An 11,856-nucleotide genomic window follows, 5' to 3' on the forward strand; every position below is an offset into this window, starting at 1 on the left:
ATTATTGATTATGAATATAAATATGAATATTATAGATTAGATTCAAGATACGATTGTTGAGAAAAATTTTTACGGGCCAGCCATACTGACTTCATCTTTAGCAATAAAAGCCGGCCTTAACCGAGGTGGAACCGCCTAAGCCGAAAAAGATTAAATGATTTAATACTGCTTTTGTTCTTCCAATACTTAAAAATCGAATTTTTCAGTGAAGGACATGGTCAAGTATATTTTCTTGAGAGCATAATATGCTCAAATCTGCACGTGGAAGTGCTGAACAATCTTCTGTAGTTATGGTACCCTAAACTGAATGGAACTTCTCTCAGATGGTTAAATTCCCATTCAAGGCAGCCTGAGCAGTCCTTAATCACGACGAATTAATATGGAGATGTCGCCGTAGCTTAAGCAATCACAGGCCTAGATCCGAACAGATATTATGATATTATTCTATTCCTCCAATTTTTCCCCCCCAATGTATTTATATATTTATCTTAAAACTAATATTTCCATACTTCTTATTAGTGATAAAGGGTTGAGTTTTGTTAGGTGATCATTATCGCTCTAACATTTTATATTAAATGGCGTATATAAAAATTATTTACTTATTTTCTATGTTTATAACTTGTCGATGGGCCGATTTCTTCGCAGCCTCTTTTTGATGTCAGTTCTTTTATTGGGAGTAAATTAACTTCATTGTCACTGTGTTTTTCAAAGGTGGAGTAATGCCCTCTTGTTGTTGTCTTTATTTGCTGTTCAAAAGTTGGGACAATGAGATCTTGGTGAATGTCGTTATTAAAAGTATACCAAGGTCTATTTACTATTAGCCGTAGTATTTTTGGTTTTTACCTTTGATCTTTCTTGCTGTACCCCACAGTTGTAGTCCATATGTCCATATTGGTTTTATTACTGTATTATAAATGTATAAGAACTTTGTTGTTTATTGATAATTTCGAATTTTTATTTAACAACCAATATATTAGGTTGGCAACTATATTAAGTAATTGCGGATTTCACTCATAGATGGCTTCAGTTGAATTTTTAGGTTTTCAGACGTAGTACACATGTAAAACACATTTTGTATATTAATAAAAAAGTTTTTTGACCGGTTACGTAGTTTTCGCTTGGAGTTCGTTGAAAAATGGAAAATCAAAAGGAACATTTTCGTTATATTTTGCTTTTTTATTTCCGCAAAGGGAAAACCGCATCGAAAACTCATAAAAAGTTATGTGCTGTTTATGGTGACGAAGCCTTAATAGAACGGCAGTGTAAAAATTGGTTTGGCCTAATCGAAGCAATAATCGATTCAAATCGTCACAGTACAACACGTGAGATTGCAGAGAAGCTTCATGTATCACATACATGCATTGAAAATCACTTAAAAGAACTTGGTTATGTTCAAAAACTCGATATATGGGTTCCTCACGAGCTGAAAGAAACGCATTTAACGCAACGCATTAATAGCTGCGATTTGCTGATAACTGGCGATGAAAAATGGGTTGTTTACAACAATATCAAGCGAAAAAGATTATGGAGCAGGCCAGGTGAACCAACTCAAACAACATCAAAAGTTCATATTCATCAAAAGAAGATTTTGTTATCAGTTTGGTGGGATTACAAAGGAATTGTCTACTTTGAACTCTTACCACCCAAACAAACGATCAATTTTGATGTCTACATTGAACAACTAACGAAATTAAACAATGCAGTTGAAAAAAAGCGGCCCGAATTGACAATTTGAAAAGGTATTGTATTCCACCATGACAATTCAAGGCCACACACCTCTTTGGCCACTCGGCAAAAATTATTGAAGCTTGGTGGGGATATTTTGCCACATTTTTGTTTCGATCTTTACAAAACTCCTTCAATGGTAAAAATTTTAATAATGTTGATGATGTCAAATCGTACCTGATTCAGTTTTTTGCTAATAAAAACCAGAAGTTTTATGAACGTGGGATTATGATGCTGTCTGAAAGATGGAAAAAGGTCATTGATGAAAATGAGCAATACATTACAGCATTAAGTTATTTAATATAGTTCCATGAAAAAGTTGTCTTTGGTTTCCTAAAATCCGCAATTAGTTAGTTGCCAACTTAATAGTTGTTTCAAGTTCAAGTTCATTTGTGTTTTTTCTTTTTATGTGTTGCTTCCATGTTGGTTCTCCAATTTGGGGTGAGCGTTTTGATCTTATTGCACAAATAGAGGCACCTACAGTTTTAAGCCGCTTCTGAACGGCTGACAACTTTTTATAAGGAACAATTTCATGGCAGAAATACACTCAGAGATTCGTCATCGCCTGCCGAGGGGCAACCGCTGTTACAAAAACTTTTTTCTGTCATTTGGTATTTCATACGCACAATGAGCTTCGAAGATCAACCCTATTCAATGAATAAGAATCAAAGAAAGGTTACAGACTACTAAACCAAAAACAGAAAAATTGCATTTTAAAACTTTTTCCAAATGTGATTAGGAACAGATAAAACTCAACATATTAAACCCAATACTATCCTTGATTGCTTACCAAAGCTAGAATTCATTAAATTTGTTTGTTATATCTTTATTGTTCATAATTCATTAGAAAGATACTGTACATGTGTACATATCGGTGCTTCTTTGGTTATTATTGCGGCAAAAATAATAGCTATAAAAGCTTTTGTCAAAAGAGATTTCCAAATGAGTTTTTTATCAAGAAACGTGCTATTGCAACACGGCAGACATATAAAAATGCTTACGTACTACATAATATATGAATGTGTAGGCACGAATACAAGAAAAAGTTCTTTAAACTCCCACCCGCAACAAACCATCATTTTAACATTCGTACATACCAGTATAAGTAGATGCCTACAGGGTGCATTTGCTACAATTCTGTACCTACTGCCTTCCCCCCTATCCGTTCATATTTGCACAAACAGCCGCTAACTGCTTGCTTCCACCTGGCATTTGGCAACCAACCTAGGCAGTTCAATCCGCCTACCGGTAACGAGGAATTTTCCGAGAACGGCAGCCAAAAATGTATAATGTTCATTGTTTTTTACTCCATTCATTATCATTCAAGCATCTTCTACTAAAACAAACATATCCATATAAAGGTGTGTAAGTGTGCTGGCCTTGTCCTCGCCTTAAATTCTTAAATGAATTTTATTTTAGTGCCTTGTTCTCGTTCGTTATCCGTTGTCATTGCACAACGATAAAATTTCTCTATTTATTTTCTTTCGAATTTCTATAACAACTTTTGATTTTGGTCTTCCTAATAGTTTTCTCGCGTTATTTAAATATTTCTGCTTTTTAACGTATAGGAAGAATTACTTAGTGTCATAAGACAGGTGTAATTAATAAAGGAGAAAAAAAACTTGTAAGTTATGCTGCAGTTTGCTTACTGAGGTGGCAAATACAAATCTATGATGACATTATGCCGCTTTCTTTTCGATAGCGCTTTGGCCACCTTAGCGATTTTAAATTGAATGAATTGCCACAGTTGTTTCTTTACATTGCAATTTTATTTATTCATGTCGCTCCACTGTCAAATGTGTATGACACACTTTAACGGTTCAAACATATTACAAAAAAACCTAACAGCATAATATAATCCGACCTATGGCTGAAACAACGTCAAACAAACGAATATGCAAAGCTGTTCAAAGGTAAATTATAAATATTATGTAACGGCAATCAAATAATTGTGAAAATATAATTGTATACTCTATATTGCATTGTGTATAGCCTCTCATGTGTAACCCGAAGCATGTAAAACCAAATAAGTAAATAAATGACTTTAATTTTAATTTAATTACTCATACGCCCTGTGTAGCACTAACAGCAACACCAAATCATTGCGTTATAAACTTAAGTAATCGCACAATTTTGCGAATAATGGGAATTAACCTTACTTCCACAATATATTTATTTTTGTTTTAATAGATTTTCGTTTATAATTGTAAGCCGTAGTACAACAAACGTTAAGTCAATGATATTATTTTAATACTGGAATATTTGTGAAGTCTTCTGGTAGATTAATCCATGTACGTTAAAGCTTGTTTCCACAACATTAGTCAGATCAAAGTTTTTTTTTCCTGAAGGTATTACCAGGCATGGTATATGAACAGACCTCTGTCAACTCGTTAATGTCGAAAATGTAAAAAGCAGAAATGCCTTTCTCGCACTCTCTTTTTAATTAATATCAGTAATGGAATTATTGACTGTACATCTCGTTTAGAAATATAACATTTCCATGTTCTGACTTGCAACTTAGACATTTTCCAAAGTTGTATGTGGATACCCAGTAAAAATTATTTGTGCTCCTTAAATTTTTTTTCTTTTAACGTTATAAGTGTTATTCCAATTTCATAGTATTACATCTACATATAAATTTAACTAATAAGTAATGCTATTTAGTAACTAATTGAATTTTAAAATATCAACCACTAATCACGTCAAGCGGTTTGGTTATCTTTAGCCTTCTTGTTATGTGTGCTCCATCACTAAGTACGGCAACTTCTTGGTTTATATGTGTTTGCAAACGCGTGCTTGAGCGCATACAGACCAATTGTTTCGGCAACCATTTTTACCTCTAAGTCTCTATACAAATCCTCGTTGCGTACGTACCAGGGCGCATTTACAATGAAACTGATAACCTTATTCTGGAATCGTTGTATGATATCAATATTTGTTTTGGCAGTACCACCCCAAAGCTGACTGCCGTATGTCCCAACAGGCTTTAGTATGTACTTGATTGTAGATAAGAATTTTGTTTTGTATTGACATGTTTGAGTTTCTGCCAATTAGCCAAAAAATGTTTAAAATTTCAGATTCAGCTCTGCAGCTTTTATTTTAGCATGTTCTTTCCACCTGAGTTTAGCATCCAGGGTCATTCCTAGGTATTTGGCGCTACTGGTGTGTAGAACAATTGCTGAGTGTATTTTGGCGGGTATTTGTGATATTGTTTTGTTTGTGAAATCCACGTGAACAGATTTTGATTCCTTCAATTTTATTACCCATTTCTCAGTCCACCTGACAATATCGTCAAGAGAATCTTGCAATTTTTTCGTGGGACTCGAATTCGTTTGAACCAACGGCTAATGTACACTTATCGTCAGCAAACGTAGCTACTTTACAAGTATTTGTAAAAAAAAAAAATCCGATGTGTACAATAGGAATAGAATTGGTCCCAGTATACAGCCTTGCGGAACGCTTCCGCTAATCCTTTGATTTTTGAGTACTCCTCTTTCTGTTTTACTCTAAAATATCTATTTAATATGTACGATTCCAATATTGCTGCATATTGTGGTGGTAGTAAAGTTTTTAGTTTATGAAGCAGACCAACGAGCCAGACTTTGTCGAATGCTTGAGCGACGTCAAGGAACATTGCCGAACAGAATTTGTTGATTTCTAAGGGCTCTTCTATAGTGTAGACAATCCGATGTATTTGGTCGATTGTTGAGTGCCGAATTGATGTGAAGGTATCAGTTTGCTGCTTTTAATTGTATTTTTTAAAGGTTTAGCGAATATTTTTTAAAAAAGTTTTCCCATTACAGGTAATAGAGCAATTAGACAATAAGAAGACATTTCGTTGGGGTTCTTGCCAGGCTTGTGAATGTACTGAAACTCGATGCATGCAGTTATGATGGAAGTCATTTTGTTTAGGGTTTTTCTCGTACTTCAGCCATTAAGGTCAAATTCTCGGCTTTTTCTTGGTTTTGATTTTGATATTTCACTTTTTGAAAAAGAAAAAATCAGCTAGGATCCGCTCCATAGATAGCTAATTAAAATAGTGAAAACTATCATATCCATCGAAAGCAGTACCAAATGCTAACAGTAAATAAGTAGAACCCACAGTATTGCCTTTGTTTCCAGACTCAACTGGAATATTATAAAAGTTCACCTTTGGCTAAAGACAAAAGTAAAAACAAAAATTCTAAAGTCGGCAATCAAACAAACACTGAAACACTACCAACAACAATAATAACAGAACCTGTGTGCAACCAGTCAGAAATGGAGGAACTGAGTAAAACAACACAAACAACATTAATTACGACTGCGGCTCTATTTTTAGGTTGTATGTAAATTTGTGAACGCCAAAAAAACCTATTGTAATAACCACTATTGCGAAATTCGCGAGAAAGTAAAAGCGCATAAAACAATAAGAGCAAAGATCAAAAGACAAAATTGCAAAAACCAAAACAGGCTTCAGCATCGCAAGATGAAGACGGAGACGATGTAGTGTATTAAAATTTTACACAATTATGTCCACAAATTTAAAATTTCGGAATATTAAAAGTTTAATAAAATTTAGGCATAAGTAAAGAATACGCACAAACTTTTTATGTCGTATTTTATATTATAACGGAAACTGGTTTAAAAATTAAAATAAAGCAAACACAATTTTTGAACTCATGTCAAATTTTTCTGAAATTTTCCAAGAAATGTTAATAAAAATAAAATAGAATTAAAAATGGTCTTAATAAGCTTGGATCTGCAAACTAACGATTTTGAAAATATAGCAAGTTATTCTTTTTCCGAAACGTTCATTTCCACAAGCAAAGTTAAAAAAATTTCAGTAATATAATATAAGATGTTTAAAGTACCCGCCTTATATTTACAAGCAGGCACGGAGTCTTTTTCGAAGTATGTTTGAACTCTTTCTAAAACCCCTACAACGGCTCGCATTTATTAACATTTTTGGTCAGCTCGTAGCTGCATCTCTTCAAGGCTATTTGAAGGGTTTCTACAGACTATTTATTTCAAATATAAAAAAAAAAACCAAATAAATCCAGAGAGTTTAAATCAGAGAATCTTGCAGGCCATAGCATAGGGCGATCAACGCAGAAAAGATTGATGTAAATACCTATAGAGCATTTTGGTAGTCAAAAAGTAAGCTGACGCACCGGCATGCTTGGATCACATTTGTTGCCTTTGGTCTAAAGGCGTCCAAAAGGTCAATATTTGTTTATGCAGAAAGTTTAGGTAAGCAACGCCTGTTAATAGGTCTTATAAAACAGGACCTATATACCTATCATTCGCAATACGTGTCGGTTAATCTGTGTTAGAATAAACAAAATAATGAATAACAAATAATAAGAATAAAACAATGGACTTCAAGATCACTCAAAACTTTTATTGATGGTTGGTATGCCTTGATGTTTTTCCACAAATGTAGGAACCTACAGTTTTAAGCCGACTCCGAACTGCGAATGGGAAAAAAAAAACATTTGGAGGTTTGCCATTGCCTGCAGAGGGGCAACCGCTATTAGGAAATGTGTTTCTATTATTTGATGTTTTGTGCAGGTAGATTCAAGCCAGTGGTAGTCACGCACCAACCCATTCGGCTACAATGACACAATGAAACAGCATTAAAAACAAACAAAAAAAATAGGGATATGCAACAAAAAATAAAAAAAACTTCAAAAATTTAAATTATGCACTAGGAAAGAAAAATAATTTATTTCGATATTGCTTTTATTGCTTTAAATATGATGGCGATACGGATTGTTCAATAATAATAAATTTTCACATTTCTGTACAGAAAAGGTATTATAGCTGTTGTGAATCACCTACACGCTGGAAAGTATTGGCCTCTTTCCAGCTCAGCTCTCATCATTCTCTGTCCCCAAAGTTTGTAATTTTTCAACAAAATCGGAGCGTTGTGCTCCATGCTGCACATAAATAACTCAAAGGAGTGAGTGAGCGTATCATTCGTTAATGCAATAAATTAAAATTCCTGCAACATTTGCAAGAACAGCAGGCAACTACAAAACTAACAAAAGTAATCATGGCATATAATCGCAAACTCATTGCCGCATATCCGTCGGTGATTGTTGCTCCATCATTATTTTTACTATTGCTACTTAATATTCCAGATGTGTATTGTTGCTGCTGCTCATGCTGCTCATTCCATTTGCTCCTGCTTGTTGTTGCAAGTCGCTTTGCTGTCTGAAATCTCAGTGACTTTTGCGTGAAATTATGATAAATTCTTATGTACATATAGTACATAATTTGCATACATAACAGTCACATTCTCCTTTATTTGTACCCCTGCTTATTTAGCTTCATAAGCTTTATGCTGAGTACAAAAATAAACAAGAACAACAATACTCTTCTTATGCAAATGTATGTTTGAAAGTCATATCACATACATTTGATTTTCGGTGTCAGTGAAGTAATTGTCTACCGCCAACATTAATGCTAAGCAATAAGGAAAAAAGAGAAATCAGAAGCAAAATTAAGATTTAAGATAGAAATTGAATTGGAAAACTTTGGAAAAAATGCGAAAGAAAGATATGGTTTCCAACTAGTGAATGGATGGGAATTGGGTTGTTGGTCCACTGATGTAGTGTTGCAGCATAGACTATTGCATTATGGACAATACTCCTATATCGCTTCGTGTTTTAAAGGAATAGCTGTCAACACAAACGTTACCACAGTTACATTTGCTACAATACGAAAAAAGTCATTATAAAACTTTGCGAGTTACTTTCAAGAGTAAAGCAGCACTCCATCATTGCAGTGCCCTTAATACTTGACGTATTTACTTAACTAAGGGGCCAAGTCGGACCTTTTTGAACTCTAATTCACTATGTTAAATGCTAGGAAACATAAGTATATTTGCATACTTGATCATTATCTATTCTGGCAGCCAAGCTGTTGTAAAATATCTACAGAGCAAGAATACTTCTTCCAAAGTAGCATTTGAAGCGGGGCACCACGAACGATTCCCTGGATACAGAGAAATTCCTGAAAATTGCATCGCGGGCGAGCTGGAACAAAAGGAAATGTATCTTAAAGCAATCAACTCTGCTTCCTCTGCCAACTCCTCAAGCAAAACCTTAACCAGCTCGGTCGACATTGCACAGGCAAAACACAGATGCACCGCGGAGCCCACTTGTCAAGCAATTATAAAAAATACCAAAAGGAACGCAAAACTAGATTCCTCATCAATCTAGACTGAACTTCTATTAGAACAGTGGTTGATATAATCACCCGGCACTGCCTAATGGAAACACATGGGAAAAGTATTCCCCCAAAGGGCTTTTGTCGCAACTGCAAAGGCGACCTACAGTTTCAAGCCGACTCCGAACGGCAGATATTTTTTATGAGGAGAAATACACTCGGAGGTTTGCCATTGCCTGCCGAGGTGCGACCGCTATTAGAAAAAGGTTTTCCTTAATTTTGGTGTTTTCGCCGAGATTCGAACCGACGTTCTCTCTGTGAATTCCGAATGGTAGTCGCGCACCAACCCACTCGGCTACGGCGGCCGCTATCCCATTACCATTCCAAAAATGTACTATCTAAAACAGCATTGGCACGAAAATATGAACAAAAAAGTTTATTTTCCTTACATAACAAAATACTGATAAATCCGCAAAATATTATATGTGCATAAATTCCATTAATTTCAGTCATATCACTTTTTTGTGGATAATTGATTGATGAAAATATTGAAAAGTTAAGAAAGTTGTATTCGAAGTTGGTTGGGTAAGCATCATACTAATACAAAACAATATGCACCATTCTTTGGAACGAGACGAGTTGATGCAGGGATTGTGTGGACTGCAAATTCACCGCGTTATTGTCCCTGAAGAAATACTCACTATGGACAAAAACGCTATGGAAGACGTCATTATCGTTGATATGGTACGGGTTTATAAATAGTCATCGACGTCGCGCTTCTCAGAGGTGCCTCAATCCAAAGTCTACGACAAATTTCACCCATAATTACAATTTGTCCAATTTATCCATTAAATACCGTGGTATGATCATTCCCTATTCCTTCATATTCCTCACCTAAAAAGGTGGGATTATGAAGAACTAGTCCACGGAAAGCAACGCATGCCACATTGATCCTTCTTATTGTAAATAAATATCAGTAAATAATTCAACCGTTTCCATTTTATTAACTTTCCGAGTACTTTCCGTGCAGAAGGTACATATGGCACAGCACAAGATGGCTGAGTTCTTTTACAATTAAAATGCATAAGTACATACTTGATTTTTTTCCTATTTGTACAGTGATAAAAACAAGTAAACACGTACATATTTACGTTATCTTACTTTGACTATGTAGCCATTAAGTGTTGTAATATCAATTTTTCATTTTCCCGCAATAAGTGGCTGCGCACAATACTCATTATTACAATGCCCACACAATCGCGTACTCATACAAATATAAGCCTTTACAGTTAATTTCGCTACACTCGAAAGACATTTGTTATTTTGGTGTTTGTTTTTATTAATTAAAATGAATTAAGAATTATATTCTTTTCGTGTTTGTAGAGAATGTTAGAAGCTTTTAAAATTGCACTTTATTTAATGTATTATCTCATTTATCTACAATTAGCAAATATGCAAAATGGTAAATAAACATAAGCAAATTGTGGCCTATTAGAAAATCGTTTTAAGAGATATACACGAATTCGTAAAGATTTGGTAGGACTGAAATCAAAATGAACTCTGAATATAATATCGCCCAGCATTTGTAAATCTAAATATGGGACCAACTGCATCCGCGAATGGCAGATGGGAAAAAATGTACTCGGGGGTTTTTCATTGACTTCCTTCTTTAAAACAAACTTTCGGTCATTTAGTGCTTCATGCGACAGTGGGTTTTCGAGCCCGGACCTAACCAAACGGTGATTACGTGTATGACTTTAATTGGCAGAGTGCTCTCTAAGTTGTGTGCAAACCATGAATGTCGGAAGTGCCATAGTAGCCAGTGCTTTAGCTCTTTAAGAGGAATAGTTATTTATAATTGTTACTCTTTTAATAAATAAATAAATACCTAAATAAAAAATATTATTATTTGACTTGACCGTTTGAGAGAAACATTTTGAGGCCAATCTTCGGTGAGTCAAAAACAAGGGCGAATGGCATATGAGATGGAACCATAAACTGGGCCAACTTATAAGAGGAGAAAATGTTGTACGGTTCATCAAAGCTCACAGACTAAGATGGCTAGGCCATACCATGAGAATGGACACCACGCGAGTTCAACGAAAGTTTTTTGAAATTTACGCTAAAATATTTGCAACGAAAGCAGGAGGCAGACTAAGATCGAGATAGATTTGCGAAATAGAAGTCTAAAGGAGGAAACTCTAGGTCAACAACTGGAGAGAATCAGCCAAGGATCGGGTCAAATGGAGACATTTTGTGCAGCAGGCTAATGCTCACACACTGATTTGATATGGCTTGTTAATAAAAAATTATTCTGCAAGTAATTTCTGCATTCCTACTTCCGAATTTGTAACGAGATGTCAGATTTTCGACCACAGGGTCAGAATAATAATCGTTCTAATTCCTCTATTATATGGTCTGCTTCACGGGAGCCGAACTAGACCTCTGTGATCACAATGATGGGCCAAGATATAGGTATTATAATGTTTAGGGGTAGCTGATTACGAACCTGAAGTCCAAGTTTAAAGTGGGTGATCCTGTTTTTAAAAGTTCCTTAGGTTCGCAATACTTTCACCCATTTTTATATGTGGAAGTGATGATATTTTACGGAAAATAAACACATGGAGTGTTTTAAGCACGTTCCAACGTCATTTATAAACAGAAAAAGCAAAAGAGGACTAAGAATGCTGCCCAGTGGGGCACCTAATATCGTCGGAGTCTCCTGTGACTTTATTTTTTTATTTATTTTAATAATCTACAGTACAAATTAACTTACAAACTAGACAGACATGTAAAGGAAAACAAACCAAATTTGGGAACTAAAATACTAGCAACAATGTAAATACAATATTAAGCAACTAAAATTAAATTGTTTAGAAAATGAGATCTAGGTAAACCGAAATTAATGATAATGAATTATTAACTAGAAGTGCGCGAGCAATAGGTGCATTACTCACAAATTTGTCATTGATAAAA

Source organism: Anastrepha ludens, chromosome 5, assembly GCF_028408465.1.
Source record: "Anastrepha ludens isolate Willacy chromosome 5, idAnaLude1.1, whole genome shotgun sequence".
NCBI lineage: Eukaryota > Metazoa > Arthropoda > Insecta > Diptera > Tephritidae > Anastrepha > Anastrepha ludens.